The sequence below is a fragment of the Pseudophryne corroboree genome, unplaced genomic scaffold (assembly GCF_028390025.1).
Source record: "Pseudophryne corroboree isolate aPseCor3 unplaced genomic scaffold, aPseCor3.hap2 scaffold_1376, whole genome shotgun sequence".
NCBI lineage: Eukaryota > Metazoa > Chordata > Amphibia > Anura > Myobatrachidae > Pseudophryne > Pseudophryne corroboree.
Window position 1 is genome coordinate 74,458 of NW_026968002.1, and position 6,460 is coordinate 80,917.

Consider the following 6,460-nt stretch of genomic DNA (forward strand, 5'->3'; position numbering starts at 1 on the left):
CCTGCACGCCCCTTTTCTCTTTTCATATGCAGACGAGGGTTGAAGCCAACTTTGACCCACTGCTTGGATGACATCACCATATGCAAATCCATCTGCGGCAGGCCTTCCCCCAGGAATGCTTGCACTAGTTGTTGCATTTGGTTTGTTGTTTGGGGGTGCTTCAGTATTAGGCAGCCTTCTGCCCTCCCATGTTCATCTGAAAATATATGTTCTCCCTGCAGTTGTTGTCCCCAGATGAGAGTTCCCTTGTGTTGCCTCAGTTAAATCTCCTTTACTTGACAGAGATGTGCATGAGCAGCGGCCCTCCCCAGCCCTATTCCAAATCATACTTATTTTGCATAGGAGATACCATGGTCATGAAGATTTTTCTCCCAGGGTGAGGTTTATTCATTGCATTTTGGGTATGCTGACCCCTGTGATTTCCCCAAATGTGGGAAACTTGACTGCATTATTTGTGGTAGTGGGAGGCTGTGTTTGTGATTTCTTCTGGTCAGCTCTGGTAAAAGTCAGATTTCTTTGTCTCAGATTTTCCTTTAGCCTTGTTCTTCTTTCGAGAGTTCCCTTGTGCTGCCTCAATTGGATCTCCTTCACTTTACAGGGGGGTACCCGAGCAGCGACCCTCCCCAGCTCTAGCCCAACTCCTACTTACCTGCCAGGTGAGATACTATGATCATGAAGGTGCTTCTCCCAGGGCAAGGCTCACCCATTGTACTCTGGGTGTGCTGCTCCTGCGATTTCCCCAAATGTGGGAAACTTGACTGCATAATTTGTGTTTCCCCTGGTCGGCTCTCGTATAATTCAGATCTCTTTGTCTCAGGTCTCTCTCCAGCCTAGTTTGCTGTCTGTTTCCACTTCTCTTTTCTTCAGCCGCTCCCTTCTATACCCTTGTGCACTATCCTGACTTCTCCTCCCGTCTGCTAACTTTGTGCCTTCCAATGCACAATGCAAACTACAGGTAGTGCTGCAGGGCCCACACCCTTTTACTTGCCTTACAGAGCAGCTCTGGAGCTGTTACAGTGGCCAGCTGCTGCAAGAAATCAGCTTGAATGCTTCAGGGGCTGGGGCATAGCCAACATGAGCCCCACACCGAAGGAGGGTGGAGGTGTTTAATGCAAACTAGGGGTCAGTCAAGCGCCGCAAAAGGCCACCATGCCCTGCACGCCCCTTTTCTGTTTTCATATGCAGACGAGGGTTGAAGCCACCTTTGACCAACTGCTTGGATGACATCACCACAAATCCATCTGCGGCAGGCCTTCCCCCAGGAATGCTTGCACTAGTTGTTGCATTTGGTTTGTTGTTTGGGGGTGCTTCAGTATTAGGCAGCCTTCTGCTCCACCCTCCTTTGGTGTGGGGCTCATGTTGGCCATGTCCCATCCCCTGAAGCATTCAAGCAGATTTCTTGCAGCAGCTGGGCACTGTAACAGCTCCAGAGACGCTCTGTAAGGCAAGTAAAAGGGTGTGGGCCCTGCAGCACTACCTGTAGTTTGCATTGTGCATTGGAAGGCACAAAGTAAGCAGACTGGAGGAGAAGTCAGGATAGTGCACAAGGGTATAGAAGGGAGCGGCTGAAGAAAAGAGAAGTGGAAACAGACAGCAAACTAGGCTGGAGAGAGATCTGAGACAAAGAGATCTGAATTATACGAGAGCCGACCAGGGGAAACACAAATTATGCAGTCAAGTTTCCCACATTTGGGGAAATCGCAGGGGCAGCACACCCAGAGTGCAATGGGTGAGCCTTGCCCTGGGAGAAGCACCTTCATGATCATAGTATCTCACCTGGCAGGTAAGTAGGAGTTGGGCTAGAGCTGGGGAGGGTCGCTGCTCGGGCACCCCCCTGTTAAGTGAAGGAGATCCAACTGAGGCAGCACAAGGGAACTCTCGAAAGAAGAACAAGGCTAAAGGAAAATCTGAAACAAAGAAATCTGACTTTTACCAGAGCTGACCAGAAGAAATCACAAACACAGCCTCCCACTACCACAAATAATGCAGTCGAGTTTCCCACATTTGGGGAAATCACAGGGGTCAGCATACCCAAAATGCAATGAATGAACCTCACCCTGGGAGAAAAATCTTCATGACCATGGTATCTCCTATGCAAAATAAGTATGATTTGGAATAGGGCTGGGGAGGGCCGCTGCTCATGCACATCTCTGTCAAGTAAAGGAGATTCAACTGAGGCAGCACAAGGGAACTCTCATCTTGGGACAACAACTGCAGGGAGAACATATATTTTCAGATGAACATGGGAGGGCAGAAGGCTGCCTAATACTGAAGCACCCCCAAACAACAAACCAAATGCAACAACTAGTGCAAGCATTCCTGGGGGAAGGCCTGCCGCAGATGGATTTGCATATGGTGATGTCATCCAAGCAGTTGGTCAAAGTTGGCTTCAACCCTCGTCTGCATATGAAAAGAGAAAAGGGGCGTGCAGGGCATGGCGGCCTTTTGCGGCGCTTGGCTGACCCCTAGTTTGCATTAAACACCTCCACCCTCCTTTGGTGTGGGGCTCATGTTGGCTATGCCCCAGCCCCTGAAGCATTCAAGCTGAATTCTTGCAGCAGCTGGGCACTGTAACAGCTCCAGAGCTGCTCTGTAAGGCAAGTAAAAGGGTGTGGGCCCTGCAGCACTACCTGTAGTTCGCAGATGGATTTGCCGCCATAGAATGCGCCTGCTGAATCGTGTTACAGATCCAGAGAGCAATAGTCTGCTTTGAAGCAGGGGTGCCAATCTTGTTGGCTGCATACAGGACAAACAGTGCTTCTGTTTTTCTGACTCTAGCCGTTCTGGCCACGTAAATTTTCAAAGCCCTGACCACATCAAGGGACTCGGAATCCTCCAAGTCACGCGTAGCCACAGGCATCACAATAGGTTGGTTCATATGAAAGGATGATTCCACTTTTAGCAGGAATTGAGGACGGGTCTGCAATTCCGCTGCCACCGCGCTACAACCCCGGCCGACGCAATTGCCGGTCTGAGTAAGGTACCAGAATGTGTGTAAATGGACTTTAGGGTAACCTCCTGCTTGCGGTCAGCAGGGTCCCTGATGGTAGCCGTATCCTGGGATGGCAGCGCTACCTTTTTGGATAAGCGTGTCAATGCTTTATCCACCCTAGCGGAGGATTCCCACCGTATCCTGTCCATTGGCGGGAAAGGATACGCCATAAGAATCCTTTTGGGAATCTGCAGCTTTTTGTCTGGAGATTCCCAAGCTTTTTCACATAATTCGTTCAACTCATGTGAGGGGGGAAAGGTTATCTCAGGTTTCTTTCCCTTATACATGTGTACCCTCGTGTCAGGGACAGGGGACTCTGTGATGTGCAAAACATCTTTTAGTGCAATAATCATATATCGAATACATTTAGCCAATTTTGGCTGTAACTTTGCATCATCGTAGTCGACACTGGAGTCAGAATCCGTGTCGGTATCTGTGTCAACTATTTGGGATAGTGGGCGCTTTTGAGACCCCGAAGGTCCTTGCGACATAGGGACAGGCATGGGTTGACTCCCTGACTGTTCCCTAGCTTCAGCTTTGTCTAATCTCTTGTGTAATAAGTTTACATTAGCACTTAAAACATTCCACATATCCATCCAGTCAGGTGTCGGCGTTGTCGATGGAGACACCACATTAATTTGCTCCTGCTCCTCTCTAGGAGAGCCTTCTACCTCAGACATGTCGACACACGTGTACCGACACACCATACACTCAGGGAATCCTCTTATCTGAGGACAGTTCCCCAACAAGGCCCTTTGGAGAGACAGAGAGAGAGAGTATGCCAGCACACACCCCAGCGCTATATGACCCAGGAAAAAAACACAATAATTTTATGTTTACCCAGTAGCGCTGTATTTCCATATATATATGCGCCTAATTATGTGCCCCCCTCTTCTTTAAGACCCTCTTTCTACCGTGGTATAAGCAGGGGAGAGTCCGTGGAGCTTCCCCTCAGCGGTGCTGTGGAGAAAATGGCGCTGGTGAGTGCAGAGGGAGAAGCCCCACCCCCTCAGCGACGGGCTTCTGTCCCGCTCAAATATAGTAAAAAAAAGGCGGGGGCTCTTATATATATATACAGTGCCTAGCTGCATATATATTTATTTTGCCAAAGAGAGGTCTATATTGCTGCCCAGGGCATCCCCCCTGCGCCCTTCACCCTTACACTGACTGCCGTGTGAGAGGTGTATGGGAGCAATGGAGCACAGCTTTACTGCTGTGCGTTACCTCAGTGAAGATCATGAAGTCTTCCGCCGCCTCTGAAGTCTTCTTTTCTTCTCATACTCACCCGGCTTCTATCTTCCGGCTCTGCGAGGGGGACGGCGGCGCGGCGCTGGGACGGACGGCGAGGGTGAGACCTGCGTACCGATCCCTCTGGAGCTAATGCTGTACAGTAGCCTAAGAAGCAGAGCCTATCAACTCACAGAAGTAGGTGTGCATCTCTTCCCTCCGCCCCTCGATGCAGGGAGTCTGTTGCCAGCAGGCTCCCTGAAAATAAAAAAATCTAACAAATATACTTTCTGTCAGGAAACTCAGGAGAGCTCCCTGAAAAGCACCCAGTCTCCTCTGGGCACAGTAGTAAACTGAGGTCTGGAGGAGGGGCATAGAGGGAGGAGCCAGTGCACACCCAGATCTAAAGTCTTTCTTAAAGTGCCCATGTCTCCTGCGGAGCCCGTCTATCCCCCATGGTCCTTACGGAGTCCCCAGCATCCTCTAGGACGTAAGAGAAAAATTATGCTGGCAGAAAAATCCAATTGAGTGATTAAACAGCTCCAGAGCTGCTCTGTAAGGCAAGTAAAAGGGTGTGGGCCCTGCAGCACTACCTGTAGTTTGCATTGTGCATTGGAAGCCTAGTTTGCTGTCTGTTTCCACTTCTTTTTTCTTGAGCCCCTCCCGTCTATACCCTTGTGCACTATCCTGACTTCTCTTCCCGTCTGCTTACTTTGTGCCTTCCAAAGCACAATGCAAACTACAGGTAGTGCTGCAGGGCCCACACCCTTTTACTTGCCTTACAGAGCAGCTCTTGAGCTGTTACAGTGCCCAGCTGCTGCAAGAAATCAGCGTGAATGCTTCAGGGGCTGGGGCATGGCCAACATGAGCCCCACACCGAAGGAGGGTGGGGGTGTTTAATGCGAACTAGGGGTCTCGCACAATGCGAACTACAGGTAGTGCTGCAGGGCCCACACCCTTTTACTTGCCTTACAGAGCAGCTCTGGAGCTGTTACAGTGCCCAGCTGCTGCAAGAAATGTGAACTAGGGGTCATCCAAGTGCCGCAAAAGGCTGCCATGCCCTGCACGCCCCTTTTCTCTTTTCATATGCAGACGAGGGTTGAAGCCAACTTTGACCCACTGCTTGGATGACATCGCCATATGCAAATCCATCTGCTGCAGGCCTTCCCCCAGGAATGCTTGCACTAGTTGTTGCATTTGGTTTGTTGTTTGGGGGTGCTTCAGTATTAGGCAGCCTTCTGCCCTCCCATGTTCATCTGAAAATATGTGTTCTCCCTGCAGTTGTTGTCCCCAGATGAGAGTTCCCTTGTGCTGCCTCAGTTGAATCTCCTTTACTTGACAGAGATGTGCCTGAGCAGCGGCCCTCCCCAGCCCTATCCCAAATCATACTTATTTTGCATAGGAGATACCATGGTCATGAAGACTGTTCTCCCAGGGAGCGGTTCATTCATTGCATTCTGGGTATGCTGACCCCTGTGATTTCCCCAAATGTGGGAAACTCGACTGCATTATTTAATGCGAACTAGGGGTCATCCAAGCACCGCAAAAGGCCGCCATGCCCTGCATACCCCTTTTCTCTTTTCATAAGCAGACGAGGTTTGAAGCCAACTTTGACCCACTGCTTGGATGACATCACTTGCTGCCTTACCAATGAAGCAAGTTTAATTTAATAATAGGTGAAAAACCATCCCTACAAAGGTGTTAATCAGATACTTGGCTTTGTGGACACTTTTCAGAGCACAAATTTGTTAGCATAAAATAAAGCCAGAAAATGAAGAGCTGTTTAATCACTCAATTGGATTTTTCTGCCAGCATATTTCTTTTTCTCTGCAACCCACTGCTAAATTGTGCTTCCTAGCTGTTTTTATAAAATCACTGAATCAAATCTAACTCTGATTACATCAGAGAAGGCCAGGTACCCTACACCATAACAGGGGGTTTGAAATTTTGACTTGTCTACTTAAAGATCACCAAAATCTGATAACAAGGTCAATTAAGTCTCTGGGTGGGATTGAACCACCAACCTTTTGGTTAATAGCCTTACACACTAACTGATTGCGCCACAGCAACACTTTGCAAAAGTCCATACTGACAAAGGCTAATATGCATTCATCTAGAACGATTCCTAGAAACATTTTAAAAAGTCAATAATGTGGAGAGTTTTTGTAAGATGTTTCTTCCATCAACCAATGAAGAAACACATTGGTACTTTCCCATGATGAGTGAGTGCTTCAGGATCTT

The 6,460-nt window shown here is 48.9% G+C and overlaps 4 non-coding genes and 1 pseudogene across 4 annotated transcripts; 3 read left to right on the forward strand and 2 right to left on the reverse strand.

The window, feature by feature from the left end:
• Nucleotides 1-325: 325 nt before the first annotated feature.
• Nucleotides 326-489, forward strand: LOC134995217 (U1 spliceosomal RNA). Its single transcript, XR_010198077.1, has one exon. It is a non-coding gene; the product is annotated as a U1 spliceosomal RNA (small nuclear RNA).
• Nucleotides 490-641: 152 nt separating this feature from the next.
• Nucleotides 642-804, forward strand: LOC134995232 (U1 spliceosomal RNA). The gene has a single exon (XR_010198091.1). It is a non-coding gene; the product is annotated as a U1 spliceosomal RNA (small nuclear RNA).
• An 824-nt stretch (nucleotides 805-1,628) lies between these two features.
• Nucleotides 1,629-1,791, reverse strand: LOC134995225 (U1 spliceosomal RNA). The gene has a single exon (XR_010198084.1). It is a non-coding gene; the product is annotated as a U1 spliceosomal RNA (small nuclear RNA).
• Nucleotides 1,792-1,943: 152 nt separating this feature from the next.
• Nucleotides 1,944-2,107, reverse strand: LOC134995218 (U1 spliceosomal RNA). Its single transcript, XR_010198078.1, has one exon. It is a non-coding gene; the product is annotated as a U1 spliceosomal RNA (small nuclear RNA).
• Nucleotides 2,108-5,604: 3,497 nt separating this feature from the next.
• LOC134995238 (U1 spliceosomal RNA) lies at nucleotides 5,605-5,783 on the forward strand (annotated as a pseudogene).
• The last annotated feature ends 677 nt before the right edge of the window (nucleotides 5,784-6,460 follow it).